General features: G+C 44.8%; 1 non-coding gene across 1 annotated transcript; it reads left to right on the top strand.

Moving 5' to 3' along the window:
• The first annotated feature begins 16874 nt into the window (after positions 1–16874).
• Positions 16875–16948, top strand: trnat-agu (transfer RNA threonine (anticodon AGU)). Its single transcript has one exon. It is a non-coding gene; the product is annotated as a tRNA-Thr (tRNA).
• The last annotated feature ends 239 nt before the right edge of the window (positions 16949–17187 follow it).

Genomic DNA, 17187 nt, shown 5'->3' with positions numbered 1-17187 from the left:
GGTCAGACTACCTGAAGTTGCTGGGGATATGGTTCGGAAGGGCCGGGGCGTGCACCAAAACCTGGAAGTAGCGAGTAGCCAGGATACACCATAAGCTGAGCATGTGGGAGCAGCGATCTCTCTCCATTGTGGGTAAGAACCTGGTGATCAGGTGCGAGGCGCTCACGTTGCTGTACGTGGTGCAGTTCTGGCCCATACGCCACTCCTGCGCTGTGGCGATCACCCGAGCCATTGTCCGCTTCATATGGGGTTCCAAAATGGACCAGGTCTGGAGGGACACGATCTTCAAACCCCTGGATAAGGGCGGGAAAAATGTACCCAACGTCGCCCTCATCCTGATGACTACCTTCGTGTGCAGCTGCATCAAGCTGTGCGCAGATTCCACGTGCACAATCTCCAAGTGTCACTACGTGCTGAGGTTCTATCTGTCCCCAGCGTTGTGAAGGATGGGCCTGGTCACATTGCCGCGGAATGCTCCATCCAGTTGGACTGTGCCGTACCACCTATCCTTCGTGGGAAAGTTTCTGTGAAAAAACATCTTTGACCACCAATCCTTCAGGTAGTGGTCTGCATGGAATGTCCTCAAGGCCCTACAGGAAAAGGAGGTGGTGGATCCAGTCGGATGGTTCCCCGAGCAAACTGCCAAAGTCATTTGGCGGAATGCCTCATCACCAGAACTTTCACACAAGCACCAAGATGAAACTTGGCTGGTGGTGAGAAGAGCCCTCCCCATCAGATCCTTCCTGCACGCCCGAAGTCTCACCCCCTCCGCTCAATGCCCTCGAGGTGGCTGTGGCGTGGAAGAGACAGTTGCCCACCTCTTTCTCTGAATTGCCTCCAATGCAAGTATATCCCTCCTTAAATAAGGAGACCAAAACTGTTCACAGTACTCCAGGTGTGGTTTCACCAACACCCTGTACATTTGTAGCAAGACTTCTCTCCTTTTATACTCCATTCCCCTTTGTAATAATGGGTAAAATTCCATTTGCCTTCCTAATTATTTGCTCTACCTGCATGCTAACTTTTTGTGATTCACGTACGAAGACACCCAGATCCTTCCATACCGCAGCATTCTGTAGTCTCTCGCAATTTAAATAATATTTAATTTATCTGTTCTTACTACCAAAGTGAATAACCTCACATTTTCCCACATTATACTCCAGCTTCCAAATGTTTGCCTGGATCTGAGAGGCCGTGGCGGAATCTAAACTGAGCATCGATGAGCAGTTTATTGCTAAATGCGTGGTGATTGATATCACTGTTGATGACATCTTCCATCACTGTGCTGATGATTGATAGTAGACTGATGGGGCGGTAATTGGTCAGATTGGATTTGTCCTGCTTTTTTTTTATGGACAGGGCACACCTGGGCAATTTTTCACATTGTCGAGTAGCTGTTTGTGTTGTAGCTCAAAAAAAAATTATCTTAATAAATTATCGGCTGTAAGCACGTTTGTCATCAGGTTGAATAATTTCTGTGTGAGGAATGTTCCAGCATCATAAACCAGGGGAACGTGCTGACTGAGCTGTGTCTTCATCTCTTCTGGGCAGTCGGACAGTTCACCCTTCATTCTGCTCTGATTCACTTTCCCAAAGCAAATCTATAGATTCTCACATCTGGAGACTGGGTTTTCTTGTTAGGTTCCTTTCGATTTTTCTTGCTCCTGAATGATAATATATGCCAACCTTGGATCAAGGGGAACCCTGTCGCAGTTCTGGGAGGGAGGGGAAGGGGGAAGGCAGAGGTTGAGAGTCCTGTCAACTACACTGGGACGGGGGGGAGGGGGGAGGGGGGAGGGCAGAGGTTGTGGGTCCTGTCAACTACACTGGGACGGGGGTGGGGCGTTGAAATCTGATGATGTTGTTGAATTTAATTTCAAACACTCCTTGAACTCTCTGCCGATGAAGACTGAAAAAGGGAAGAACAACCACACAACAAGGGTATCAAATCCAAGACCCTGAGATTAAAAGTCTCATACTCTACCAACTGAGCGAACAAGGCCTGATACAGTACTTCTACTCTGATACAGTAAATCCACTTACAGAAGCCCCAAAGTGTGAGAAATTCCTCTCACTCATCTATAATAAAACTGAAATCTTTTTCCCTTCCAAATGCTGCCATCTATTTTGTCAGTATTTATTTCTCTCTCCTTTATATTTAGTTCATGCATTTGTTCAGAATTTTGTTATTTCAATTATATCTGAGGGAAGAAATGAACAGATCTGGCAGCTCAAAACTGGGCATCCATGAGGCACTGTGGGTCATCAGCAGCAGCAGAATTGTATTTAAACACAATATGTTCCCTCCTGGCCTGACATATCCCTCACTCTACCATTACCATCAAGCCAAGGGAGCAAGAGTGGTTCAATGAAGTGTGCAGGAGGGCATGTCAGGAGCAGCACCAAGCAGACCTAAATATGAGGTGTCAACCTGGTGAAGCTGCAACACAGGATTACTTGCATGTCATATAGCGGAAGCAGCATGCAATAGACAGAGCTAAGCAATCTCACAATCAACAGATCAGATCAAAGCTCTGCAGTCCTGCCACATCCAGACCTGACTGGTGGTGGATAATTAAACAATTAACAGGAGTCACAGAGAGTCATAGAGTCGTACAGCATAGAACCAGGCCCTTCGGCCCACCGCGTCCATGCCGAACATTATGCCTATCTATACTAATCCGACCTGCCTGCATTAATTCCATATCCCTCCATGCCTTGCTCATTCAAGTACCTGTCCAGATGCCTCTTAAATGTGACTACTGTTCCTGCCTCCACCAGGCAGTTCATTCCAGATACCCACTATTCTTTCTGTGAAAAATTTACCCCTTTGACCCCCTTTAAACCTCCTCCCTCTTAGCTTAAATCTATGCCCTCTAGTTTTAGTCACCCCTGCCATGGGAAACAGACTCTGGCTATCTACACTATCGATACCTCTCATAACGTGTGACGTAGGAGTGAAGAACGAGTGGCCAAGAGGAGGGAAATGGCACGGCCTAGAGCTAATGGCTGGAGTGGGGGTTGGGGGGCTGGGAGCGAGTGGCAGGAGAGCTGGGTGACGCGAACGGAGAACAATCATCCAGGGGAGCAGCGAGGTGGAGAGCGAGCAGCTGAGGAGAAGAAGCGTCAAGGCCGAGGGGGGAGAGCTCCAACCTCAAAGTCTCCCATTCAGCCGCTTCCTTCAGCTGAGTGAGAGGCTGGATACCCGATGACACTTCAGCATGAATGTGCGAAGATGGAACATGGGCGGATATGTGATGATGTTGGTGCTGAACCATGACATCATCCTGTGCATGTGCCACTTAATCCTGGCAAGATGTAGCTGTGCCTATGAGCAGCTTGGCGCTCTCCGATGATGTCAGCGGGCCGCTCCGTTGACAGGAATCACATTGTGTCAGCAGTGCCCACATCCCAGGAAAGAATAAAAAAGAGATTTACCACAATGGTAGCAGGGTGAGGGATTTCAGTTATGTGGAGAGATTGGAGAAGCTGGGGTTGTTCTCCTTGCAGCAGAGAAAATTCAGAAGAGATTTGACACATTTGTTCAAAATCATGGAGGTTTTCAATAGTTTAAATAAGGAGAAACTGTTTGCAGTGGTAAAAGGGTCAGTAAGCAGAGGACACAGATATCAGGTGATTGGCAGAAGAACCAGAGGTGACATGAAGAGCCATTTTTTACACTGCAATGTGTTGTGATAAAGAAAGAAAAGACTTGCATTTATATAGCACCTTTCAAGACCACTGGACATATCAAAGCACTTTGTAAACAATGAAATACTTTTGAAGTGTAATCACTGTTGTAATGTCAGAAATGCAGCAGCTAATACCCACAAACAGCAATGTGATAATGACCAACTGATCTGATTGAGGGGCAAATATTGATCACAACACCAGGGAGAATTGCTCTTCACTTGTTTGAAATTGCAGCATGGGATCTTTTACATTCACCCAAACATGCAGACCAGGTCTTGGTTTAACATCACACCTGAAAGGCAGCACCTTCAACACCCTCAGTGCTGCACTGCAGTGTCAGCTGTGAAATCTGAACCCAGAAGCTTGTGATTTCGAGGTGAGTGTGACCAACTGAGCCACAGCTTTTACCTGAGTCTCAATCCTTCTACCAACAGTTTCTCTCTATCGGGTCTGTCACGACCCCTCATGATTGTGAACACCTCTATCAAATCTCCTCTCTAAGGAGAACAACCCCAGCTTCTCCAATCTATCCACATCACTGAAATCCTAACCACACGTTGCAGAAAGGAATTTTTCCTCAAGTTCGTTCTGGTTTTGTGAGTCACTTTAAATCTGTAACCTTCGGTTATTGACCTTTCAGCAGTTAGAAACAGTTCCTCAGTATTTACTGTACCTCAAACCTTCAAGGAAGCTCTGCAAAGTAACTGATAATCAAGTTGTCAGAAGTGGGATTTAAACACATGCCTCCAGTGAAAGCTGCAACCTGAACAGAGAAGCTGAAACCGCTCAGTCACCTCAACTGTTCAGACCTTTTTGACCTTGTCATCACTTCTGTACTTTGAAAGGTTCACTCAGTTCAGGAACTTGTTCAATGTTACTGGAATGCTCAGTGATTGGGATATTAACTCCCCCGGGTTTTCCTGAGCTTGTTCTCGGTATATGGGGATGTTTGTCCTGGGCCGTGGAATCTTGCATCCCTGTAATGGACATTAACCCACTGATTGAATCTGTATTCACTGCTTTCTGCTGGTGCTGGGTAATTGCAGAGCGTGGGGCTGGAATGTTGCTGCTTGTCCCGGCCTCACACACTCTGGGAAAGAGTGAATAATTGATGCGTCTGTTTCTGTATCTGAAATGTGACTTAGATCTGCTGTTATTAACCGAGGCAGCGCTGCAGGAGGATACGTTAATAATCTCTCACTAATCAACTGTAACAGTCAGAATGTGTAACTTTGAGCAGCGCTTTCTGCACCGTCAGGGCTGGAAAGTTGAGGGAGGGAGAGACACTGTCAGTATCTGAGTGGAGACAGCACTGTACAGAGAAAGAGCCAATATACCGGGGCTGAGACACAGTGCATCTTTTCACATTTAATCACAATAATATCCACAGTCAGGAGCTGAAAATGATGAAAAACTGAATAGCAAGAGCAAAAGTAAGAAAAGTAAGTAATTATAGAATAGCTGATCAGCTTTCACTGTGTTACCTGGTAATCTACTGTTTTATATTCAATGCTGTCTCCACTGTGGCCAGGGAATGATTTCTTCTCAAAGGCTGAACATTAACAAAACTGCTTGTAATTTAAAATCTTTTGAAAGTAATTCCATGGAGCTAATGGGGCAAAGTCAAATAACTGCACCAATTATAGGAGAGCTGGTTGGTGATGACGTGGATGTGTCTGCAGTGTGCAGGACCAGACTGTTTCTATAGATTCACAATGAATGTTCCACCCTTTATTTATTACAGTAAAACTGATAGTGGACAATGGCTATTCTGGTTGCAGCAACCTGAAGCTTTAACTCATTAACACCCTACTTTAGGGTAATTTAGAAAGCACAACATGCAGCTCTGTCAGTTAGTGTGTTTGTTTGTTCACCCACAATTTGATGGTTCAAGCACATAAATGGATGAGGCTTTATTAACTTAAACTCTTCTACATCTGCTATATTACTCTTGCTGTTGATTTTTCAAAGATAAGGTTAATCAAGTCTTTCTTTGTGAAATCCATGCTGACTGTGTTTTATTATTTTTCATTTCCATCTGTATTTTCTACTTTGGAGGATTACAGGATATTATCATTTTTTAATTCATTCATGGGAGGTGGGTGTCGCTGGCTGGGCCAGCATTTATTATCCATCCCTAATTGCCTTGAGAAGGTGGTGCTGAGCTGCCTTCTTGAACCACTGTAGTCCATGTACTGCTGTTATGAAGAGAGTTCCAGGATTTTGACCCAGCAACAGTGAAGGAACGGTGATACAGTTATAATTCAGGATAGTGTGTGGCTTGGAGGGGAACTTGCAGGTTGTGGTGTTCCCATGCATCTGCTGCCCTTGTCCTTTTGGTGATAAAGGTCACGGGTTTGGAAGGTGCTGTCGAAGGAGCCTTGGCACATTGCTGCAGTGCATCTTGTGGATGGTACACACTGCTGCCACTGTGTGCCAGTGATGGAGGGCATGAAAGTTGTAAATGGGGTGCCAATCAAGCGGGCTGCTTTGTCCTGTTGAGTTTCTTGAGTATTGTTGGAGCTGCACCCAGCCAGACAAGCGGAGAGTATTCCATCACATTCCTGACTGGTGGACAGGCTTTGGGGAGTCAGGAGGTGAGTTACTTGCCGCAGGATTCCTAGTCTCTGACCTGCTCTTGTAGCCATAATATTTATATGGCTACTGCAGTTCAGTTTCTGCTCAATGCTCACCCCCAGGTTGTTGATAGTGGGGGATTCAGCGATGGTAATGCCATTGAATGTCAAAGGGAGATGGTTAGATTCTCTCTTGTTTGGGATGGTCATCGTCTGGCAGTTGTGTGGTGGGACTCTTATACATCTTTATTGCAGAGTACTCTATTGTACTGATGAGTGACTACACTTGAAAAGTCGTGAAATGCAAGTCTTGCTTTTTCCATTGTTATCAGTCTCATTGTGATCAAAAGATAGGATTCATGAGCACAAAGTTTAAATCAATTTTGATCAAAATAATGTAAAAGCATCTATAATTTTGCACTATACTTAATAATCTCCATCTTCCTATCCTTACCAAATACAATGTCTTTGACCCTGAAATTGATTCCACAATCTCAGTCACTCAGACAATTTCAGCTCAGTTCTGATGAAAGGTCACAGATCTGAAACGTTAACTCTGTTTCTCTCTCCACAGATGCTGCCAGACCTGCTGAGTATTTCCATCATTTTCTGTTTTTATTTCAGATTTCCAGTATCTGCAGTATTTTGCTTCTGTGTTACTTTGAAAGTTAAAACTGACCCACCTGCCTACAATTCACACTGGGGTCTCCCATGAAATGATTCTGTATAATGTTGATGTAGTGAATACAGACTCCGAGCACAGAGCTTCCTGTGGGGAATTGGGGATATGAAAACCAGCAGACTCTGCAGGAATTTCCACTGGGAGCACAAATTCACAAAATCTACCTTTTATATATCGATTCATTTTGATTGTCCTTCTGGAAAATTATTTTGAAACAATTTAAACATCAACCCACAGCTCCATGACTGGGTCAATTATGAGGTCATCCTCTGACAGGTCATGTGACAGCTGGAGCCACAAGACATCAGAACCAGATTTGTGACTGGATTAAAACCCGGAATCCTGTCATAATGGCTTTTCAAATAAAGCTGTTGCTGTTTGAAAACACAGCAGTTAAACTTTCTGCCTGACCATGAGGGGAGCTAGGGAGAAATTTACAAAACTAAATCCTTTTACAAAATAGTTCAAAAACCATTCACTGAAAAATCATGTGAGGACTCATATGCAGTAGAGAAACAAGCAGAATACAGAAAGTACAGAGGAGAGCTGAAAAAGTCAAAGAGATCAGCAAGATGTATGAGAAAAGATTAGCAGGTCACATAACTGGGAATACTGAAGTCTTTTACCAAACATATGGACAGTCAATGAAAGGGTGGGTCAATTAGGAGATCCTGTGGAGGCAGAGGGTGTGGCTGAGGTACCAATTAAGTACATTTCATCTGTCATCACAAAACAAACGGATGCTGCAAATGTCACAGTAAAGGAGGAGGAAGTGGAGAATTTGGAGGGGATGAAAATAGATAAAGAGGAGACAATAACAAGGTTAGCAGTGCTCACAGTAGAAAGGTCACCCGGTCTGGATGGGCTGCATCCTGGGTTGCTGAGGGAAGTAAGGGTGGAAATAGCGGAGACACGAACCACAATCTTTCTATCCTCCTCGAATATGCGAATGATGCCAGAGGACTGGAGGATGGAGGTAAGATTGGGTAGCTCGATCTTAGTTTAACTTGACCATTTTTATAATGTATCCATTGTCAAAACTAACAACGTTACGAAAGCCATTTTATAATTAACACATGACCAAAGGAACCATTTTGTGTTCAGTACTAATGTTTATATCCTGTATAATTAATGAGTAGCTACCCATCCTGAAACAGATGATTGTAAAAGTAATGAACCTTGATTGAGTTATAATTAATGAATCAATAAATATTTTAGAGAGAATGGGTTTTCATTTAAAGTTTGTTCAATCTAATTACTGTGAGTTTCTGTGTCTTTGTGGGAAAGGGCAGTTTCAGCTAAATGTATTCAAACAATGGACTTTTCTAGGACCCCTGATAAAACCCATGGTCTGGTACATCGTGACCTTCAAGAGTCTCGATTTAATGAATAGGAAACTTGTTTCAGATCAGATTGGGAGACAGTGTGAAACCACTCCATTGTACTCATGTCTGAGATGCCGAGGATAGGTGACTGTTCGTGGAAGACGTCATTAAGAACTAATTAAATGTACCTAGCAACAGATAGGAGCAATTATTATTTTACAAGGTGGTGTGATGGCCATCCAGGGGTTAAAAGTAGGGATCTTGTAAGGTTTCAGTGTGCAGGAACACTAGAAGCTCTCAGGGGTAAAGGCTCAGATCATCAACAAGGTTCTCCATCTGATGAGGGATCTAGACTGGACAAAGAGGACCGTGACACTCTGAGACCAAGCTCGACCAGTACGCACACCTGCTAGAGCTGCAAAGTTATATTCCCCAAGTTTGTTAAGTATAATTTTACTTTCAATTATTAAGTACTATTTTACTCTCAATACAAGTTCTGGACTTATTAAACAATTATCCTGTTGCCTTATTGGTTAAAGTCATGCCCAAAGTGATTGTCCACAATAGACTTTCCAGAACTGAAAGATAAGTCTGCAAGGATTGCTAATTTTACAGCCCTGTTTAAAAAGAGAGATAAACCCAGGAAGTACAGACCAGTTACTCTAATGTCGGTGGTGGGGAAACTTTTAGAGGCAATTATCCAGGAGTAAATTAATTGTCACTTGGTAGAACATGGGCTAATAAATGACAGCCAGTACAGTTTGGTTAACAGAAGATTGTGTCTGAAATAATTAATTAATTTCTTTGATGAAGTTTCACACAGAGTTGACCAGGGTGGTGAGGTTGATGGTGTGTGTCTGGACTTCAAAATTGTGTTTTAAAAAGTACCATAAAATAGACTTGTTAACAAAATTCGAGCAGATGGGATTAAAGGGACAGTGGCAGCGTGGATACAAAATTGGCTGAGGGACAGAAAGCATAAAGTAGGGTGAATGCTTGTTTTTCAGAATGGAGGGACTAATACAGTAATGTCACTGTTGTTGCAGTGTGTGCAGTGTCTGACTCTGAGCTGCCCTGGGGAGGGGGCTGTTTGTGATGTTCCTGTGGGGTGTATTATCATCAGGGTATCTCTCTGAGCTGTCACAGGGATGGGGCAGTGTGTGATATCCTTGTGCATGTCATGCAGGCCCACTGGTGTGTGGTTCCATCCTGATGCCAAGAAACAGAGCCCCATCTACGGGCAAAAAGTCTCACTTCCCTGTGGGTGTCTTGAGAGAGAAGAAGGCTTAGGGAGAAAACCTGGGCAGTAATTCCGGAGTGGAGTCCCGTAGGCGGTTACCTGTTACTTATCAGGCAGTTTTCCAGCAACTCCTGTAGCAGAGCTGTTACCAAACAGTACTGGATTTTCCCTTTCCTTTGGACAATACTAGCAATGCTGAGAGGGGGTCCTGATGTTCAGGGTCTCCATACTATTTGCCCATGAGAGGACACTCCAACTTTGTGGTTAAACATTAACACAACATGGGAAGAAACAGTTACCGATTATAAGCTCTCATTCAATTGGTGTAGAGTATGAGCACCAGGGGTTACTTCCGACAGTGGTAGAGAACATCAGATCTCATTGGATAACTACCACCTACTCCAAGCTGGGTAACCCCAGTCAGTTAGTTGCGATCCTGCCACAACCTGCTTGCTTCAATGGGTGCTTGGAGCTCAGAGAGTCATCTCTCAACAGGTGGATCGATAATCTGTGCACCAGGCAAGACAAACTTAACAAAGAAGACACCAGTCCTTCGCATCACAAGCTGGAATCTAAGGACCATGTGTCCTGGCCTTACCGACAACCTTCTGCAGGTTGATGACACACACAAGACAGCTGTGAAGTACAAAGAACTCACAAGACTCAATGTGGACATTGCTGTTCTGCAGGAAACTAGACTCGTTCAAAGTGGATCCCTCAAAGAGAAACACTACACCTTCTTCTGGCAAGGGGAATGCCCAAGAGGCAACTCGTGAGCCTGGAGTGGGTTTCACAGTAAAAAACATGCTTCTTGCGATGAGTGACCCCCCCCCCCCCCCACCCCCCCACAGTTGGCTCAGAGACACTTCCTACTCTTCACTTGTCAACAAGCGCGGGCCCAGTTAATCTCATGTGCACCTATGTCCCGACACTCACCTCCACCCTAGATGTCAAGGATCAATTCTATGTGATACTTGACACTGCCATCAGTAGAATTCCCAGCACCGAGGGTTTGTACCTTCTGGGAGACTTCAACACAAGCTTGGGTACTGACTACAGCTTGGCCAACGAGCATAGGGCACCAGGTGCTTGGCAAGATGAACAAAAATGGACAGAGGTTGCTGGAGCTATGCTGTCAGCATGGATTCTGTGTGATGAACAGCTACTTCCAGGTCAAGCTGTGCCACAGGGTGTCCTGGAGACATCTGAGATCACGCCACTGGCACCAGCTAGACCTTATCATCACCAGACCTACCACCCTCAGCAGTGTCCTCATCACTCGCAGCTATCACAGTGCTGACTGTGACACTGATCACTCCCTGGTGTGTAACAAGGTCAGGCTTCAGACAAGGAAGCTTCACCCATCCATGAAGAAAGGTCGTCCTCAGATCAACAACCGCCGAACCACTGATCCAGAAAGGACCCAGGAGTTCCTCAACATCCTTGATCAGGCACTTTCAAACAACAATGCACTCAGTGTGTATGGAAAAAGAGATGGGAGGAATGCTGACTGGTTTGAGGCTTATTGGACTGAAATAGAGTCAGTTATTGCAACTAAGAGGAGAGTCCTCATGAACTACAAACCAGTCCCCAGCAAACAAAATCTCGATGCTCTCAGAGCTTCCAGAAACAGGTCTTTGCAGACTGCTCGGCCCACCTCCTTCTGGAATGTGTCTTTGCAAAGCAGGTGTGGAAAGAGATGCAGTGGTTTTTGTTGAGGTTCATCCCAATCAGCTCTGTAACACAGAAGTCTGTGCTCTGCGGGTTGTTCCCAGGGACGCACACCGAGACAAACATCAACTGCTGCTGGAGGACTATCAATTCGGTGAAAGATGCTCTTTGGTCTGCCCGAAACTTGCTGGTCTTCCAGAGCAAAGAGTTGTCCATGATCGAATGCTGCAGACTGGCACATTCCAAGGTCCAGGACTACGTGCTGAGGGACGCCCGACAGCTTGGGGCAGCCGCAGCAAAGGCTCAATGGGGAAAGACCACAGTGTATGGTCCCCCCACCAAGTTGAACTGAGGGGCTGGATCCATCAGAAACCCCTCGAACTGTATTGTAAAATTTTCATTTGCTGTAAAATGTAAAAATGTCCATGGCAAATGAAATGGAAGGGTTGTGAGGCAACTCATGATTGTATTGAAGGAAACTGATCTCCCTTGTGCTGTTTGCATTTTTTGACTTGGTGCTGTTTGAAACTCTTTAGTAATGTATTTTTTACAGATTTTTATGAATAAAGTATATTTTATAAATTTAAAAAAAACTGCTCGGCACTGCTGGTTAATCAATACTGGTTAAAACTCTGCAACAGCATACAATCTGCTGCTGAATCCGGGGATGCTAGAGGGATGTATGAAGGAATTAAGAAAGCAATGGGACCAGCAGTAACTAAATCAGCACCTTTGAAGACAAAGAGAGGGGTGATCATCACTGAACCTAACAAGCAGATGGAAAGGTGAGTGGAGCATTACCTTGAACTCTACATAACGGAGAACATTGTCATTGAAGTAGCTCTCAGCGCCATTCCAGACTTCCCTGTCATGGAGGAACTGGACAGTGAGCCCTCCATAGTGGAGCTCAACAAGGCCATTGACCGTCTTGCCAGTAGTAAAGCCCCGGGAAATGATGTTATTCCACCTGGAATCATCAAAAGTGGAAAAGCGGCTCTGCTGCAGCATCTCCATGAACTTCTGTGTCTCTGTTGGAAGGAAAGATCTGCACCTCAAAACATACGTGATGCAAATATTGTCACCTTGTCCAAAAATAAGGGGGAAATCGCAGTGACTGCAGAAATTACCGAGGCATCTGCTTGCTAAGTATTGTGGGGAAGGTCTTTGCTCACATTGCTCTGACCAGATTGAAGACCCTGGCATCACACATCTATCCTGAGTCTCAGTGCAGCTTCAGAGCTGGTAGATCGACAGTCGACATGATTTTCTCACGTCGGCAGTTACAGGAGAAGTACTGTGAACAGTACAGACCACACTACATTGTCTTTATCGACATCACCAAGGCCTTCGTTCTTGTCAGCAGAGACGGACTCTTCAAACTGCTGTGGAAACTAGGCTGCCCTCCTGAACTCTTGGGCGTCATTTCTTTCCACGAAACATGCACAGTTCCGTCAGTTACAAAGGAGCAACATCAGACACTTTCAAGATCAGCAGTGGAGTAAAGCAGGTTGTAAGCTCCTCACAGCTCACATCTTTACAATTAGCATACTCTTCTCCATTCTGCTATTTTACACTTTCAGTGACTCAGATGGGGGATGTCCACCTGCATACCAGAGCTGACGACAAGCTGTTCAACTTGGCAAGACTGTGCGCCATGACCAAAGTGGGTAAATTCCTAGTCCGTGAGTTGCTGTTTGCTGATGACGCTGTGCTGAAATCCCATAATGAAGTTCACTTGCAGCAGCTTGTAGATCGCTTATCCCTGGCTTGCAAGGAGTTTGACTGATGATCAGCATCAGGAAGATCAAAGTTATGGGCCAGGACGTAGAGACTCCACCTTCCATCAACATCGACAGCCTCACTTTGGAGGTTGTCAACAGCTTCACATACCTTGGATCAACAATCACCAGCAATCTGTCCCTTGATGCTGAAATCAGCACCAGGATTGTCAATGCTGCAGCTGTCATGTCAAAGTTGAGAAGACGAGTGTGAACCGACAGCAAACTGATCGAAAATATAAAGCTCTGCGTGTACCAGGCTTGTGTTCTCAGCACCCTCCTTTATAGGAGAGAAGCATCAACAACTTATGCAATTCAAGAAAAGCAGCTGAACAGCTTCCACCTCCGCTGTCTCAGATGGATATTGGGCATCTCCTGGCAGGACAGAGTGCCGAATGCAGAAGTACACCAGCGTGCAGGGATCTGCAGCATGTTTGCCCTCTTGAGTCAGCGGTGACTCTGTTGACTGGGTCATGTGTGCTGAATGGATGACGGTCGCTTTGCCAAAGACACACTCTTTGGTGAGCTTGCTATCAGCACGAGACCAACAGGTCACCCACGTCTATGATACAAGGACATCTGCAAGCGAGATCTCAAGCAGACTGAGATTGGAGTCGATGCATGGGAAGTCCTTCCTGCTGACTGGAATTCCTGGAGAAAGGCATTCAGGAAGACCATGGGAAAAGCAGAGGACAAAAGAAATGACCAGTTGGGGGCAAAGAGAGCTCAGAGGAAGGAAAAATTATCAGTCGACCTCGGGCCAATGATATTCATCTGTACCAGCTGTGGAAGGGATTGTCACTCACGAGTCGTCCTCGACAGCCACAACAAACGATGCTTAATACAGAAGTGACGTACACCCCGGGCGTAGCCCATCGTCTTCTGAGACGGACGATTGCCTATTACTACTACAACTACAGCTACAACTACAAGAGCGGGTCATGAGGCTGGGAACTCTGTGGCGACTAACTCATCTCTTGACTCGCCAAAGACTGCCCACTACCTACAAGGCACAAGTCAGAAATGTGATGGAATACTCATGCCTGGATGAGTGCAGCTCCAACAACACTCAAGAGATTGACACCATCAGGTCAAAGCAGCCCACTTGATTGGCACCCCATCCACCACCTTAAACATTCATTCCCTCTAGCAACAGTGCAGAGTGGCAGCAGTGTGTAACATTTACAAGATGAACTGCAGCAACTTGCCAAGCCTCCTTCAACAGCACCTTCCAACCCACAAACACTACCACCTAGAAGGATAAAGGCAGCAGACGCATGGGAACATTACCACCTTCAAGTTCCCCTCCAAGTCACACACCATCCTGACTTGGCACTATACCGCCATTCCTTCACTGTTGCAGGGTCAAAAACCAGGAACACCCTCCCAAAAAGCACTGTGGAGGTGCCAGAGGATTGAACAGTGGCAAATGTGACTTGCTATTTCAACAAAGGGTGTAAGGACAATCCAGGTAACTACAGGCCAGTTAGATTAACAGCAGTGGTGAGTAAGGTTTTAGGAACAATAATTAGGGAAAAAAATCAACAGTCACTTGGAGAGATTTGAGTTAATTAAGGAGAGTGAGCATGGATTTATAAATGGGAGTTCATGCTTGACTAACTGCATTTTTTGATGAACTAACAGGAAGATGATGCAGCGAATGTTGTTGATATGGATTTTAAGAAAGGATGGATGGATGGATTAAGAATGGATGAGAAGGGGATTGAGTTTAAGAGCCGCGAGGCTATGCTGCAGCTCTATAAAGCCCTGGTTAGACTACACTTGGAATATTGTGTTCAGTTCTGGTCGCCTCATTATAGGAAGGATGTGGAAGCTTTAGAGAGGGTGCAGAGGAGATTTACCAGGATGCTGCCTGGACTGGAGGGCATGTCTTATGAAGAAAGGTTGAGGGAGCTCGGGCTTTTCTCATTGAAGCGAAGAAGGATGAGAGGTGACTTGATAGAGGTGTACCACTTGATGAGAGGCATAGATAGAGTGGATAGCCAGAGACTTTTTCGCAGGGCGGAAAGGGCTATCACCAGGGGGCATAATTTTAAGGTGATTGGCGGAAGGTTTAGGGGAGATGTCAGAGGTAGGTTCTTTACACAGAGAGTGGTGGGTGCGTGGAATGCACTGCCAGCGGTGGTAGAAGAAGCAGATACATTAGGGGCATTTAAGCGACTCTTGGATAGGTACATGGATGATAGTAGAATGAAGGGCATGTAGGTAGTTTGATCTTAGAGTAGGTTAAAGAGTCGGCACAACATCGTGGGCCGAAGGGAATGTACTGTGCTGTACTGTTCTAAGGTACCACATAAAAGGGTGGTTAACAAAAGTGAGGTTCATGCAATAGGAGACTCCCTGTCCAATTGGATAGAAAATTGCCTTAAGGACAGAAAATAGCGAATCATAGTAAACGGTTCTTTGTCAGACTGGAGGATGTTCGACAGTGGGTGTTCTCCAATGGTCACTGCGAGAACCACTGCTTTTTCTGCTATATGTAAATGACTAGGATCTTGGAAAATAGAGTAGAATCTCAAAATATGCTGATAACACCAAACCTGGAGGAGTGGTAAATAGTGAGGATGAAATGAACTGCCTGCAACAGGACAGTGATAGGCCAGCAGAATGGGCAGACAGGTGGCAGATAGAATTTAATAGTGACTAGTGTGAGGTGATAGACTTTCGCAGAAGGGATCGGGAGAGGCAATATATACTTAATGACACAGTTCTAAAGAGTGCTAAAAATAAGGCTCTTTATAGTGTCTTGTTGGTCCAGGGGTATGGTTTTCATTTTCGATGTGTAATTGGATAGCATGTGAGAGATCCTAGTTTCTAATCCTGCATGACTCCTACTTCATTTGCATTTTTAGTTGAAGGTCATCGATTGGTTGCAGCCTTACAAAAAGCGGAGTTGACTTCCACACGGAGCCTGTTTGAGGACCAGAGAACTGGATTCAAAGAGCCTGTTGACAAAATTGAAATGAACTAAATGTACAGATTGCCAAGTGTGTGTATGAAGGTGAAGCAGTAACTGAGAGCTGGATCCAAAAACAACAGGACTGGGTTCTGGTATGGAATGGAATTCTTCTGTGTTTCTGTTGTTTGTCTTGGATTAACTCATCGATTTTTTTGTTTTTCACTTTGTCGATTTGTTTGAATAATTGTGGATCCTTCTTCAGGGTGTTTTCTTTCACCAGGTAGTTCTGACCTCTGATGATGTTGATCGTAATAAGCTTCAACTCACTGATAGTTTTGGAAGTGAGCAAATTTCCTTTGCTTGAGTCTGCAACATGGAACTCAGTCTGACATGTGGATCCATGGGAGGATTTGAAAGCTGCCCCAGCGTTGGAGCATACAGTTGCATCCATCCAATAAGAGACCGAGTAGAAGTGACAGTTCAGTCAGTCGAACATGAGACTTTTAATCTCAGGGTTGTGAGTTTGAGTGCCATTCTGTTTTTCCCTTTTTTTAGGCTTCATTAGCAGAGAGTACAAGGATTGTTTGACGTGAAATTCAACAACAGTATGAGAAAGTCTCACTTTGATTCAGGACTCTTATCTCTCTGCAGCATCTTGCTGCGAAGAATTGAACTTTATCTCATTTCCTTCTCAGCACAGGGTCAGTGCGGCTCAGTGGGACTTCTGGCTGTCTCCCGCTTCACAGTCCATCAGTGCTGAGAAAGCAATGGGGAATATTACTCACATGTTGTATTCTGTAAACTTTTGGAAAAAATTGAATTATGTATTTACTTCCAAAACATTCATTCTCAGTTCTGGGAAAAATACGGTATATGATCGACTGTATCAGGAAGTGGGAAAAGTTAAAATATGTTGTGACCAGTGGAGAAGTGGGATGAGAATTAATAGTGCCCTTCTCTGATTTCAACTGCGCAAGCCTTTTCAATCTGACTCTGTAGCTTAGTTGGTTACAGCACCTGTCTAGTAAATAGGAGATCCTGGGTTCAACTGCCAGCAGAGTCTTATTGCACATTTGCAGTGTGCTTTAGAAGCTTCCTTATCTTTCATTTACATTTCTGTCTTGTGAAATTTGACTTCGAATTCAAATTACATAATGAATTTCAGTCACAGGAGAAAACAGCCTTTGTGAAGGATGTGAGTTTGGAATGGCTGTTCCTCCTTGCACAGAAATTCAGTGCTGATACGCCAAAGGCAACTTCTTTGATAGAAGTTTGTTCACAGTTACATTCAACCTGGAAAAC

Source organism: Heterodontus francisci, unplaced genomic scaffold, assembly GCF_036365525.1.
Source record: "Heterodontus francisci isolate sHetFra1 unplaced genomic scaffold, sHetFra1.hap1 HAP1_SCAFFOLD_61, whole genome shotgun sequence".
Classification (NCBI taxonomy): Eukaryota; Metazoa; Chordata; class Chondrichthyes; order Heterodontiformes; family Heterodontidae; genus Heterodontus; species Heterodontus francisci.
The sequence above is the reverse complement of the archived record's forward strand: the minus strand, read 5'-3'. Positions and strand labels throughout refer to the sequence as shown.